The 15,915-nt window shown below is 36.9% G+C and overlaps 1 long non-coding RNA gene across 1 annotated transcript; it reads right to left on the bottom strand.

The window, feature by feature from the left end:
- Window positions 1-2,886: 2,886 nt before the first annotated feature.
- On the bottom strand, window positions 2,887-15,116 carry LOC125490413. Its single transcript, XR_007267674.1, has 3 exons — window positions 15,099-15,116; window positions 11,311-11,319; window positions 2,887-3,177 (listed from the first exon to the last, which is right to left on the bottom strand). It is a non-coding gene; the product is annotated as an uncharacterized LOC125490413 (long non-coding RNA).
- Window positions 15,117-15,915: the final 799 nt, after the last annotated feature.

Below are 15,915 nucleotides of genomic sequence, written 5' to 3'. Positions count from 1 at the left end.
AAACAAACGATGTAGATGTAAAATATTTATTAATAATTGCAGTACATTGGTTGAGAATCTAAAATGCGAGACTAACACTGGATTTGAGTTTGGGAAAAGAATAAAAAATATGCCAAAGGGCAAACTTCTTTTTGATATGCAACTTTAATTTCAATTCCCAAAAAGCCATAAATATTGATAATGTTGATACATACTTTGAATTGTTGATGAGAATGAAATTGTAAACCTTTTGTGAAGCCTACACGCCCTTCCTTCTCGATGAAGCCTGGACAATGCGCGTAGACGTATGACTGTAATACTCGTTCGAAGGGGTAGTCAGAGTCCCTCGCTAATCGTTGCTCATGTACATATACAACGTTTAAAAATAATTTACCGTGTACAGTACAGTAATCCAAAAGAAAGTGTGACTCAGGTGGCCATTCTGAACAAGTTTTGGTCTAAAATTTTTGCAACACACAGAAATATTTATAAATGCCTATAGTAAAAAGTGAACAAAAAAGTTTCCTTGAAATTTTTGGGAATGAAAAATCTTAGTACGAACAAAAGTGATTTAGAGTGACCTCTTGAGTCAGCCCATTTAGGCTTACTATACTGTTTTAGCACTCTATATTGGCAGTTAAAGTATTGGCCACTCAATCCTTATATTTTTTTAAGGAACAAAAAGAGAAAACCATTTGTGTATAAGGACTGCTTTGCCAAGTTAAATTTTTTGTTAAGGGTATTTAATAAATATAAAATCTCGGTTAGATTTTAAATTAAATATTTGTTAGTAGATAATACTTATAGAGTTTTTATTTTGTATGTAAATAGATGTTTTACACAGAGAAATAAAATTATGATATAAAAAATAACAATGCATTAATTTTATGATCTCGTGAGGTGGTTAGCTATCCACTGCATTTTATTAAAATGCTTTCCTTTCTAATACAAAAGACTACTGGATAACTGAATACAGGGATTTTACAAAATTGTAGGTAAGTATTTCATTAAGTACGAAAATTTTGTTGATTCTGAAGGCACCATTTCTAATTTATTAGCTGTCAAAACTTTACCCGAACAACTCTATAACACCTTTACCTCTATCAGGATTTACCTCTCCAATCTATAAAGTTTACCATAAATTTTATTTTCCTCTGGAAAGGACAAGCTCTTCTCTCTCAAGCTTTAAATTTGCTTGACATCCATCAAATTAAATTTTGCTCCTTCAGAATCGACATCTATGGTGTAACAATGCTCGCTATTCTATGTATCAAAAGACATCCAGATTGTCTGTGGTTGCTTTCTAACCATAACATTTAATTACAGAGAAAGAAGAAAAACATTGACGATAATATTAATCACTGTACAGAAATAAGAAGAAAATGATCGAGTTATCAACCAAATTACTTAAGTATACATATATCTTCTTTTATTTTAAAAACGATTTTTCTATAATTTTCTCCATTACTTCTTCCACCTGGGATCTTAAAACACAGTCTCTTGAACGTTGAACCTCGCAACTAGGAGAGGGAACTCTGCCCCCGTTGGCTGATCAACAACGCCAACGGTGGTGGAGTTACCAGCCCATGCTACGACTCTTCTACAATCTTCCAGAACATTCCATAAACTTCCTTCCGCTTTCCCGTCACTTCTGCTCTTACCTGGAAAAGAAAAATAAATCTTATTAGATTCAAATGAAATGAAGTCTCAACAAAACAACGCTTCATTATTCACCGATCGCTGAATCAGAGCGCAACACTACGCTAACCAACCGAATCGCTTTTTTCCACTGGCAACTATACTAATCGATTCCCACAAAACAGCAAATTGCATATAAATTATTTCTTCCGATTAAAAAGGTACCTTCCGATCGTGACTTCCAGTGCAACTGGCTGGAAACACTATCACTTTTGATAAGGAGAAAAAAACGAACCCTCAGTAATAAAAGGTGAGACGCAGACGTGTTGGCGTCCCGCTCGCACTTGCGGCCGTTCCACCCCCTGCGCGGGACTACGGGAATGGTATTTGAACTTGAAAAAGGAACGAGAAAAAGCTGCGCTGGAGCCCGACCGCCATTTTGGAATCCACGATTAGATTTAGGCGCCTTTCTCACTTGCAATTTTTATCTGGGAAGGTTTTCTTGTTTCTTTTTTGATTCCTACTAGATTCTTTAATAGGTAGCTTGCCGAACGCTCCTTTTGATGTTGCCCGTATCCCAGTAATTTAAGTAGGTAGTTATGTAGGGGAGACCGGGGACAAAAGTAACAGTTTGCATCTTCTGTCTGATTTCTCGTTATTAATAACATTTACGATAACATAAATATAGTCACATAAAACTTTCGTTTATAGTCTACAAATATCCATTATTACTTTACCTAATACATCTCGAATTTTAGCATTTCTAAGGCCTCAAAAAAAAAAGGGAAATCGTTACTTTCGACCCCATGGTCAGGACGAAAGTAACAAGGCATGGGTCGAAAGTAACAACCCATAAATTCTGCCCAATGTTATAAATACGATTCAAAAGAAAGAACAAAAAAAACAATCAAAATATTTAGTTAAGAAAACTTCTTAAAAAACTATCGAAACTAAAAAAAACTTATGACTTATTGACAAAACAAAAAAAAACTTCTTAATATAAACTGTAAATGAGATCCATCATTTAAACTGACTAACTGATAAGAAGTTGTTTTATTTGTGCCATAATATACAATATTATTACACAAATATCTAATCAAAACAATAAAAAATAAAAATTTATAATGTGACATGGCAAACTTACGTAAGTAATTCGTTACTTTTGTCCTGCCGCGAGCTGTTACTTTTGTACCCATCCCCATTTTTGAAATATTAGGCGACATAACTTTAAAACAGCACGTGTTATTCGAAAACAATTTCTGACATGCTACAGACAATCTTATAATGAATCAATGAACAAATAGTCATATGGTTCTTGGCATCTTAATTCTACGTAAACACTAAATGAATAAACACCAAAAAACTTACTTTGGGTGTGTAAAATCACGAAATGCTCACTAAAACAATCTTGCACCGCGGCACGGGCGCGGAAAATGATATCATGCGCGGGGGGCATCGCATGCTGACTACCAGCTGTAGCTTGGGACGTTAAGGCTATTGGGGAAGTCCACAGAGTCTTTGTTACTTTCTACCCGCTGTTACTTTTGTCCCCGGTCTCCCCTACTGTACTACAGTCAATTGGTGATGATAGTTTCATGTAATTTCATGTAAGTACCCTACTACTTAGCAATACCTACTACAAATAACTATGGCAAAAATGTCATGTTAGAATCTCATGAAATATTTAAAACGTTACTATTAAAAAATGCACCCGTTTGAAACTGAAAACGGTATAAAAAAACTAATAAAAAGACCGTCAATGTAAAACGCCCTTTATAAGTAGTTTTGACGTTTATTTCAGGCTAATTTCGAAGCGCCTTTACAATTACCGCCGCCCTTTGTAAATCAGTAAGTGGGTAAAAATAAATGAAATGAATTCACCGCTTTTATTTTGCGCCGAAACTTAATAAGCCTAAAAACAAATAGGTAGCAGAAATCCATTGGCTGTATAGATGTTTCCTTGGCATAAAGTGGTTTAGTATTACACGTAGACGGTAGTTTTTTTATTCAAAATTACCCACATGTTTCTTTTTTAAATGCATTTTTGACTTGAGTTCCTTATGATTTGTTTTAGTTGCAAAGTGCCTACAAATTATTTGAAGGGAAGCCTGAAATGTGCCCAGTGAAGTGATGACATTTGATATGTGGATCAGACTGTCTGCTGCTGAAAGGGTTGCTGAAATACCTGCCACTGGAATAGGGGTGAGTTCATTTGCATTTCACTTTCTATGTTTAAAATATGTACTTACTTATCTTACTGTCTTTGCTTATTAGGTAGGTAATATTAGAACTTGTAGATGTTGGTTTAACATACTGTAAGCCCGCGTACAAATCCTGGTGGCGTGGACGTGGCCTAAATACTACCATGGCTTGGCGCCTGAATACTGGGTGCATTAAGTGAAAGTTTAAAAAAATATATAGTTACCGATGGATGTAGCTACAGTACCAGCAATGCAATCCTACCCCAAAATGGATTAGTCAGACACGAAATTAGTGGTCAATATGTATTAAGTATCACAGTATACGTATCTAAGTATATCGTTTTTATAACTTTTGCAATTTGTTCATATACCCGCCGCCGTTTTTAAGACTTGCCCCACACACCACACAGTGGGCTAGTAACAATTAAATTGTGGTTGAGAATTAAATCTAGAATGCTACGTGTAGATATTTTATGGAAGCAAAGAAATGATAATATAACAATGACGGGACGATATAAATTTCTCATATGAATCATCAAAACATTACTTGGCGCCTACACAAAACGCCCACGTATTTTTAAAAATTCGTAACAGTTAATTTGGCCCTTAATTCTTCGGTCGTAAAGTCTAGTTTGTAGTATGGGAGTTCGCGTAGGAAGGCATGGGATCTTTTACATATTATGATTTGATGGAGTGACTTTTAAGAGGGTTGCATTTAAATAGTTGCATAATTTATAGACGCCGTCAATACCTCTTTTATCATTCGTATGATTGATATTCATGATATGAAAATAATTATGCCATAAGAGCCTGCAAATATTGTAGGAAAATTCGGTCTGATGAAAACTCAGAGGTGCCTTGACTAGGCACCACAAAAATATTATATGATTGTGCTGTTGTACCTAGTGTTGCCCAAATTCAGTCTTGGTCTTGCAGTCTTGGTCTTGTTCTTGCGTTTTTGCAAGACCAAGACCAAGAACAAGACCGCGTATTTTTAGCAAGACCAAGACCAAGACTGACCGTGCAAGACTTGAGCAAGAACAAGACATAGCCTGCAAGACTCTTGCGTCTTGCAGAGCGCTATTTCATTGAGTAGTTAGGTGTAACAGTTCGGTGTATAGGTAAGTACGCTTAGGAATTCTATGAGATGCAAAAAACTGTATCAAAGAAAATGAAAAACTGGACCTATGCGCATTACGACTAATACCATAAACATAGCGAATAAAAAAATATCTATTAAAATCAAAAAGTAAACTTTAATAAATAGTAATAGACTAATAGGTAATTGCAAGACTTGCAAGACTCTTGCTGCAAGACCAAGACCAAGACCAAGACTGGGAGCGCAAGACCAAGACCAAGACCAAGACCAGGTGTATTGGCGCAAGACCAAGACCAAGACCAAGACCAGGTGTATTGGCGCAAGACCAAGACCAAGACTGGCTAAGTCTCGTCTTGTTCTTGCATTTGGGCAACACTAGTTGTACCTAGGTGTATTTAACATGCCTAATTGCAAAAGCATTAATTAACGTTTACTCTTTGGAACAAATTTAACTGTTAACAGTTAAATATTAAATTAAATAAAGTTACTATGCAGAGACTACCACTATAATAATAAAGTGCTAGGTATGGTACCTATGATTGTAAAGAAAGAATATTAAAAAATATATATAGTTTGGTAAAAATATATAGGGTGGAAAAATAAGTCGGCTATAGAAGGCAATGTTCCATTGATCTCAAAAAATAAATCTCATGTCATTTTTTGAAGATAATTTATAATAAGTATACTTTATGTACCTACTTATACTTACCTAAAAAAATCATGCTAAGTTTCTTGCACATCAACTTATTTTTGCGACTTTACTTTGTAGTTTCTAGCCTTGCATAGAACCAAATTAAGAGCTTATTTATAACCAACCAATTGGGTTGTTTATCAAACTTTTCAGCTTTTGTAGCATGCATTTTTATTGAAAGTACATTGTGGGCAGAACACTCAGGGGGTCTAATGTTTTAACCACACATGAATCATGCAGATATTTCAGATATATGCAGATAAATATATATATTATGTAACGTATTAGAATTAGACACAAACACGCAATAAACCGGTCTGCCATCGGAATCGGGCGCACAGGGTCAATTACTCGGCCCCTGTTATTGCCGAAACACCCCAATCCGCAGCCGCTGACCTTGACCAGGCGAAAGCGATTCAAGGTCAAGTGCACGGCCAAGTTCAGTATTACAGGCGCATGTCCCCATGACACTGAACAAAAAGTCACTTGTACGGTGGCCTTGAACGGAGTCAACGCTCGTATCCCCTCGCATCCGTCCAGTGCAGTCTTGTGTCTCTCTCGCACGCGCCGCGAAGTGCCGCCCGTCTCGCTCAGCCCTGCACCCGCTCAGCCAATGGCGAGCCCGCATAGATGCGCGGGCGCAACGGCGCGCTGCGTTTGTTCAACTGGATCGCGCTAGGGGTGTCGGCTTTTTCTAAAGCTCTCACGTTAGCATTTATGAGCTTTTTTGTTTTTCGAATTATTTAATTAAATGATGGCATTAATTTGACCCGCTGAATATGTTTGCAGCGTAACGGCTGTTTTTTCTATAATTTTATTTGAATGTAACGTCCAATTAGAAAGCTAATTAATGGCAAAGTTATTTATGGTAATTATCATTATTGTATTAACGATCTGCAAGCTGAACAGTGCATGTGTTATGGAAACTGGGCCACCCCTCAAAGTGGCAGCATTGTCTATTATTATCGAGAATACAGTGTGTTTCGAATACGTAATGATTTATTTTATACCACACTCCTATATAAAGCGGCGAGCGTGCTATCTCATTCTTATTCCCCTCTCGTTCGTACCTTTTGTTTTTCTTCCTCTTTTTATAGTTTTCGAACTCTTTGTATGGACTATTTGCTCTTTGACAAGTGCAGAGGAATTCTTTGGAACTCATGTTGGACTAAGTCGGTTTTTGTGAGTCCCAACTGCTCGCCGCCGCGCCACCATTGACGAGGCTAAAAACCTGAATACATAATAACCAAGTTACCTTTTGGTAACAGACCTTTTTAGGATTGGAATTTGCGTTCAAGAATCCTACCTAAACCCATCAACATTAAAGAGCATGCCTTAAATATTAACCCCAGTTAACATTGAAACAATCTATTTCGATCTGAAGAACCTTAAGCAAAATGTCTTAACACAGTCCCGCATTGGTTAAAAAAATCCCCCTCAATTTTCTAAAAATATTCCTGAAGCAACCTTGAACTGCAAGTGCCCACATAGCTCCAGACGTAGCTACTGACCGCGCAGTGCTCCTAGCGATTGTTTTTTAAAACCACAAGCAAAAGTTCAAGGCACGGAATGCATTGGCATTCAGCCTTCGTTCACGGAAAGACGGGAGGCGTTGTCCCCTAATCGGCATGCCTAGTGCCGAGCTACCAGACTAGAGTTAGGGTGACTATAATTAGTCTAGATTGGCATCGTGGCTGCAGCTCCCGCTATTGTTTTTTGTGCAAATCTTTCCCACCGCTTCGAGGGCGAACCTGCTGGAATTCGAAAACGCAAAGTCATTAGTGCCGCCATCGCGCCGGCAGCTGGCGCATTCGCTGTCAGTGAAATTATTATTTTGAAGGCCTTTTCGGAGTGATAGATTAGGTTTTAACATGGAAAGATGTATTTCGGGATGACTTTATCAGCGATATTCGGTGAATCACAGTTCTTTAATGATTCAGCTCCATGTAATTAGCCTAATCGTCTGCTGCTCCTTACCCAAATGACAACGCGTCTTATGTCTTGTCCTGCTGACTAGCATCCCTTGAGATATTTTTAATTCTACGAACATGTTTTCGTAAAGGTAATCCCATAAATCGGACAACACATGCATGGGTCATTGGGATGGGAACCCGATTCATTGTGAGAGATGCAATCGTTTTAACATACGCGTGTTAATTTGAAAACATTTCGTCTTATTCGTTACGCTTCTTTTGTATGGTCAGGGGAACTCGAGAAAGGGTCGATTCTAGGACTAACTGGTTCACTATCTATTTTTAAGATGAGACACATTAAGAAAGCTCGACGTTGGCAACCATTTCAACCATTCAACAAGCCTGCAGGGATAATGGATATAGGTACTTACTCGTATGTATTGTATAATTATCTAATGATATTAATGATACATGTATGACTGTATGTTAGGTTACCCAAATCTGGCATAATTTGAGTTCCCATAAACCAAACATCTGACACAGACATATTTGCGCTACATAGGTGGCTTTTCTCACCCTATAATATCTATTCGGTTTATATATTGCCTCATCATAACTGATAATTGGGTGTGGATGTGGATACTAACCATCGTTCTGGAGCCAATATTACTATACAATTATTATCAGGGACGCTGGTTAGTTATCGACTTAATGCACTTAAACCACAATTACATTTTATACGAGACAAAATTTAACATGGTCCTTATTCGTCAAGGAATACGTTCGTAGTCATACATACAACTGACTTTAATATAATTATAAAATAATGATCGAACTTATAAAACTTGCTTCGGTAAACAATAATTTAATAGGAAATTATCCACAGTCAATTACTTACATAGTTTTTAAAGTTACTTAGTAAGGGTACCTGCTTAGCAACCTGTTGATTTTATCATAGATCTGTTGGTTTTTGCAATACTATCGCCTGATTGTTTTAAGCTACGTTTGACTAATAACCGTTTTCTATTTATACTTTGCGTTAAATGCAGAGAATTCGGTTTCTTTTAAAATTCACTAACTACGAGTATAATTATAGAAAGAAGTTATGTAGATTAATTACTTATCATAAGTTGTACTTAGAAATGCCCATAATATGATACTATACCGTGCCTTCACCTACTAGGTAGGTATCATAAACAATTGATGGGAATATAGCTGTAAAAGTATTCAATATTATGGCTCACATAAACACTTGAGAAAAACATATACACGCGAATTGTTAACAACTTTGATAATTCATATCGAAGGCACCTTTATACTAATAACGGTTTCCCATGGAATTAGATAGTACCTACTTACTTAATAGCCTAACACAGTCACTTATATCAATCTATTTTTTTAATTATCTGGCATAGGTACTTAATAATGATGCTTAAATATCTGGAGTTAACTGACCTGTTAGATAATCCATGTTTATCAAACAAAAACTGTGTTTGCTGCCTTAGAATTAGCGATTTTGATCAAGTTTGATTTACTTATTAACTTTAAGAAGTTTAGTATAGATAGAAACCTTATTATTAACTCACAGTATAAGTAATTTGCTGTAGTTACCGCTTGTAAACAAAAACAATTCACCAATTCGCGCAACCGGTCACAGTCTGGCAAACGTCAGACGTCGTTAAAAAAACACCCCTCATTGAAGAACCCTTCAAGAAATTAACACTTTCACTATTGACCTTTATGAATCAGAAAATAGATGTCACTATGGCTCGGCCTGCAAAGCAAGTAGAAGCGTTAAGGTTAACAAATATGAATGTTATTGGTTGTGCATCTGTCTGTTTGTCTGTTACCTGGAGAGGTCAACTGACCAGAAAGGTGTATTTTTGAAAGAAATATAATGCGGGACAGTTTTTTGGTACTTACAAACAATTTTATGTATGAACGGTATGAAGAAAATATTAAGAAAAGAAAATATAAAGTGCATAAAAGATAAAAATAAAGTAACTATTCGTTCTCAAACAGCAAAATATTCATAAAAGTTAGTTAGTATATAGTTGGACTGATCCTAAAGCAAATTTATACCTTTTCACCTTTGTGATGTTTTGATGACCCTTTTCCTTCAAAACTAAGAATAGATATGAGTCAGGTAAACATTCGTGATAGGAATCTGGACCGAAAGTTCATTAGCATATTGTTTATCATATCAAAAAGTCCTTAACCCTTCAAGGGGCAAAATCCGCAAAATATGTAAGTACTTAACTAACAAAAATATATATTTTTAGAATTGCATACTTTTTGTCGTTTTTTTTTCTGTAAGAGTAAGTTTAGCATTTCAAAAGTATGGCACATTTTCAAAAAACATATTAGGTACCTATTGCAAGGCGTATCATCATTATTTCGAAAAAAGGCTTTGGCTGGTGGCTGAACACGTTTCGAGGCAGTCCGGTCAGTAGGCTAGACAAAGGGCCAGGCGGGGAACAAATAAAAAAAATCAAAGGTCATTCGACTTGGCTGCGTGATATCGACATAATGCGTCCAATAAAAACTAAAAATGATGATGCAGGAGGAATTTCGTTTAACGTGGGCAGTTGCTTTATCGCTTATAACTTCAGTATAGATAGCCTACTTACAATGTGGTCGTTTTGATTATGAAACTAAATGGCCGAGTTAAATTGGCCCAGATCACTGAAATTCGGGGGGTAGATTAACAAACCTTACCGAAAAAAAACTGACAGAGGTACTAATTATTGATCTTTTAAGTACGTCTACAGTTTTATTTCTGTAGGGCTCAGCCTGTAATATAATATACTCTGTTAGAAAATAGCATGTGCAGAATACATGAACCAAAATATTTCGCATGAATGTAGTTACACGGAGCTAAGTTACTGTAGTGAGTTAACAGTTATTTCTGCTTAGCTGTTTAAGTGTAAAGAAACACTTCATTATTTTAGCCCACACAGAGAGTTCAAGCTGGAACTGTTTAATTTTGTTATCGTAGGTCGGTAGGTACTTCGTTGTTAATAGGAATTTTAAACACGATAATAATGTTTAGTCCTTAGAAAGACTTAACTGAGCTGCATGAGAGCATAAGGTTGTAAGCTAACTACGTTGCAATGCGAAACGATAACTATTTCTGTACATGGTATGGATTTTAGCAAAAAATGGTCACAGTAGGTATGACAAATATTACTATGATGGTCTTGCCTTCTTTCATTTTTACTATTTTGTATTAATCTTTCGTGCGCTAACGTCTTACATATTGTCATTTAAAAAAATCTGCACTTCTACAGCCATCTTCTATAAGTACTTGACATACCTAATGACAATTTAACAGCGTATAACGATATTTCCAATTAAAAAACGTAAATATTGTGTTCAAATTTGAGTTTTGTGTTTGAATTTTAATTAAGAAATTTCATCCATTTGGTGTCCACACTTTGTGGGTGGAACTATTTCATTGCTCTCGAGTCTAATTTCATAACATATCTATCTAATATTCCCTGGCTGCCCGTCCCGTCCCTCGTTGGATTCCACACAACCGTCATAAATTTGAAAACAGTCGTAAAATCGTAATAGAACAAGTCCATAAGGCAGCGGCGGCCTACACTGCGCTCCTCGCTCCTCCCGTGAGAGTAAAGTGCAGTGACCTGAACCGATAGAACGTTGGAATAGGTTAGGGACCACGTTGTGACGTTTGCTATCAATTCAAATTATTTGGTAACGGAGTTTGTCTAGTTAGGATAGGGTTAGAGCGCGTACAGAAAACTGCGAATCGATGCTGTGAATTACCTATACCAACTTTTTTCCCTCTATAATAGTTAACATTATGTTTGTATTTTTGAATACCAATATTGATATCTCACACATTTTAAGGATTAATTATGTAATTTTGTGTCATGGATGGCATGGATTAGTTACTATTATTATTTGATCTTGGTCATGCACGGGAAAATATTCCATTGAAAAAATATTATACATTCATTGCAAGCCTATTGTATTGAGACGTTCAAGGAATTTATAACTAACGGTAAGTACCTACACTAACTATGAGTGAAAAATGAAAAGTTATTTATCACACGTAGATGTAGGTAGCTAGTTTCTGCAGTAGTAGACTGATATGAGGTTTTGTACGAAAGTCAAAGTGACAAGATATTTTGACCATGAGATAATCCAACACCTGTAGGTACATTTTGACACGTGGACAGCTTATGTAGTCCCCCTATTCTATATCTCAATTCCCATCTGCATCAGCCCAACCCGCTTCAGAAATCAGAACCTATCGAATCGAACCGTGGAATCTTAAACTGTTCCTAACACCCAGACACGCCGCTCACGGCACTTCCTAGTTCCCACAATCTAATGCCGTGCATTCATGAATGTGAGTGCACTCCGGCTAGGTAGTGGCGTGGCGGTGGCAATGACCCACGACGTGACGTGTGACGTGACACGTCACTGGCGCAGGCGCAACTTGGAATAGGTTAGGTTAGGTCCGCGTGTAACGTTCACGTTTTTGGAGGTAGGTTGGTATGTATTTAAAGGTATTTTTAAGGGGGGAGGGGGTATGAATGTATCTATTAAGTACTTCTATATGATTATTTTACAGTAGCTTTACCGCGCGATGTTCGCATCGTATTTAAAGGGTTAACTTTGGGAGTCTTGGGGTAAAAATTAGCCAGTGTAGTAGTAATTGGTATGATTAAAAGTTATGTTGTAGTTTCAGATCAAAACCATATAATTAGGTAGAAATTATAATCAGTCTGACACAACCAGCAGATCATAATTATTAAATTATAAAAGCATAGGTAAAATTCTAAAAAAAACATAACAGAATGAAAACTTTTAAATTGAAACATCAGAAAAATTACAGGGATCCAAAGCAATTCACGCCATCAATCATCTATTAACAACACAAATGGGCACAACCATAATTTCTTCATCCTCATCCAGCGTGATTTTGATTTATCTCCAATAAAAGTGACAGATTTATTGATATTAAAGATAGCAAGTATAATTATCGTTATTTTACAACTGATATTTATAATTTCTATATTTTCTAGGAATGTAAAAAAAACACAAGCCCTTTCACACTCATCTTTCTCACCAGACTCATTAACAATCTTCTTAACCCTTCCATTGTCCGTGTCAGAAAAAAATAGTACAAAAAAAACTTACCTCCGCCCTCCGGGTAGGTCTGTGGTTGCTGACGTCACTGCACGTGCGCGGGCGCCGCTTGCCGGCGTGACAGTGTCACGGCGACATGTCAAACTTGAACAGTGTAAATGTCAGACACGTTTGAACGTAACGGCCGAATCTGCCAACTAGAAACGCCGCTTGGAATCGAACTAGACTTTGAAATCGAAATTTTTCACATAAATATAAGTTTTTTACTTTTAATGTTGGTGAAAAAAACTACCACTGATAAAATCTGCTTATTGCTGCAACTGTTCCGACTGGATCAATTTGGATTTTTCAGAAAGTTTTTTTATATAAAATTGACAGATTAGACCGCGTGCTCAAAGCTCTTGCGATTTCTATGAGTATGGGTAGTGCCACAGTATGGTGGTAGTCTATGGTGTGAGGTGTGGAGTGTGTCCCGGTGCGCGGGCGCCGCGCGCGAGGGCTGGGTCGGGACTGCGCACACGACGGCGGGAGGACGCCAGAGAAAATACGAACGCGGCCACACTGGACGAACGCACCCCTTTCTTTTTTATTTTTTTCTAAATTCAAAACGCGTGTCGTTGAAGTTTTAAAAACAACTGACGGTTAATTATGTTCTGCGTTATATCGGTTTGTATAAATGATGTAGTTTGACAGGAATGTGTTATGTAGCGGTCATGTCATCTTAGAAATATGTAAATAGTTAATAGAAGCAGTAAAACAATTGGCCCTAGATGTTATTATTAGATTTTGTTTCACACAATACATACCATTACTATTCGTACATACCGTGCCATTATTATATTAGATTCTTATATGACATCTTCTATAAAGTACACGCTCAAAAACACCTAATACGAAATAATCCAGTGTAACCGCAGCCTTACCCGGCGTGCATCAGCCGATCCCTAGCTTACCTGCGCCTGCGACTCTCGCACACACGCACATGGTCACATGCACACACTCACACACACACGCACAGGCGTCGGGAGACGAGGCACAGACGTGAGCGCTCCTAATGCCGGCTGAGGGCTGACGGATAAAGGGTTAAGTGAAATTTAGGATCGTTTTTTTATGTAATAGGACTTTTTGAAAGTGAAAGTGTCGATTCTTGTTAGATTCTCTTATAAATTGGTCTTTTTTGGTTGACTTGTGGATTGTTATTATTCTTATTATGAACGGTAAAATGAAAATTGGCTAAGCTCGGACAGGGGTAAAAGATCCAGGGGTATAAGTAGGCACAGTAAGATTATGTTTCAACTTTTCATTATCATCCATTATAGTTTCATTATATCCATTTAAATTGGAATAGCAAACCAAAACAAACTAAGTGGCAGTGTAAGGATACGTTTTTTTATTATTTAGAAGCTAATTAAGAAAAAAATTACAATATCTTGACTTCCTTTTTTAATGAATATACATAATTACTATATTTATTATTAAAGAAAAACTCATACGTCTGACGGGTTAAGAGATGTTCACGTAAACTATAGGCTATATGGTTGGCCTAAGCTAAGTCATTCTAAATTTTAAGTATTACAAGATTCTTCTAAATGGTTTAGAGTTTCTTGTGAATCTATCATATACGAAATTATACGGAAATTCATACGTTTGTCGTCACATTCTTCACCTAACAATTTGAACTTGAGTGAACTGCAATGATCACGAATGATAGGGATAGGTAGGTACCTCAGAAACATACCTACTACATGTACCTTTAACCCAAATCACACCTAGTTAATAACATTATACTATAAATAATAATATAAGCACTCACCTCTGAATCAAAAACTGAAAACTCAGTTGCCTTCCTATCGCCGTGTCCCCTTCGCTAAGAAAGTATAAATAAAACATAACTATACCCCAGTGGGAGTATACTCCGAGGGACGTTGCCCGCACTGCGCCTGTGTGTGTGTCTCTACACAGAGGTATACGTTAGTGTGTGTGAGCCTAAGTACACAGAGTGTGGACGAAGACTTGCGCTTGCACCGTCTGGAGGCTAGAGCAGGCAACATAGCAAGTAATCGACTTGTATTTCATTTGTTAACCGCCTCACGCTGAGTTGCAGAAAGGAACTTTAAGCTAATGCCGGAATTAAATCTGTTTTTGTCTCATTCTGTCCGTATACTGTCCGATCAAGGCAGCTATACATTTAAGATCCACATTAGCTTAAAGTTCCTTTCTGCAACGACTGTGGTGTTGTGGTAGAAGCTCTGTTTCATTACCAAAGGGTCCCGTGTTTGATAACCGTGTTGATAAAAAATTCGAGTTTCTAAATTGTAGTTCTATCAGGACACAGAAGACTGACTTATATTTTTACTTGAAATTATCAATGCTGTCTGTTCTCCACCTAGATCTCTCAGTCGTGTCTGAAAGGAGGTGACTCAGGGGGTCATCCTGAACAACTTTTATTCTATCACTTTTGCAACACCTTGTATATGCATAATATTGTATATGTAGGTACCTAATTCCTATATCAGCTATACAATCAAGCGATTTCCCAGGATATGGTCGCATGCAATCTTTCAGTGATGCAGCTAATGACCACTTAAAACTTGTTACTTATCATTATCATACATCAGCCACTTGTTCTGTCAACTTAATTAACTAAGCTATACCCCTACATAGGTTCTAAGGAAAATCTAAATTATAATGTTATACTATCGCATAGCATTTAGCTCTTATCGTTAATTCTTGATCTAGGCTGAAAGCCGGATTAATTTCTTCTTGATTTATTGAAGTGCGTAAAATGTAGGGATGATAGGATTTGAATTGAACTAAGTAATGACGATATTTACAGATGAATCCATTACGTTTTTGTCCTAGTGTAAAAAAAATATGTAATTATAGATAAAACTTCTGTACAATCCTTTCCCATGAGACAAACTTGAACAATTTTTATCTGCCGTCGCGGCCGTATGAGGCGTTTATTGCTCCTATCATAATTCTAAGTCCTAGCACATCCAGGACCGGTTGTCTTAGGACTCTTAGGATACCTGTTGCACAGGTCCTCTAGGACTTTTTCAGATTAGAACTCAGGGTTAAAGGAGAAGACACTTTGGACCTTACCACTAAAATGGAAAAACTTCAACGAATGTGTAAAATTCCAAAGGTAAAAATCCTAATCACTCGTTAGGTATGTTTTTGTGGTAGGTAAGGCGATACAGTCACTGATTTACTCAATCCATATTTTGGCGATGAAAGCACGGTGGTCTCATGTACTCTACCAATGATGCT

The sequence above is a fragment of the Plutella xylostella genome, chromosome 23 (assembly GCF_932276165.1).
Source record: "Plutella xylostella chromosome 23, ilPluXylo3.1, whole genome shotgun sequence".
Lineage (NCBI taxonomy): Eukaryota > Metazoa > Arthropoda > Insecta > Lepidoptera > Plutellidae > Plutella > Plutella xylostella.
The sequence above is the reverse complement of the archived record's forward strand: the minus strand, read 5'-3'. Positions and strand labels throughout refer to the sequence as shown.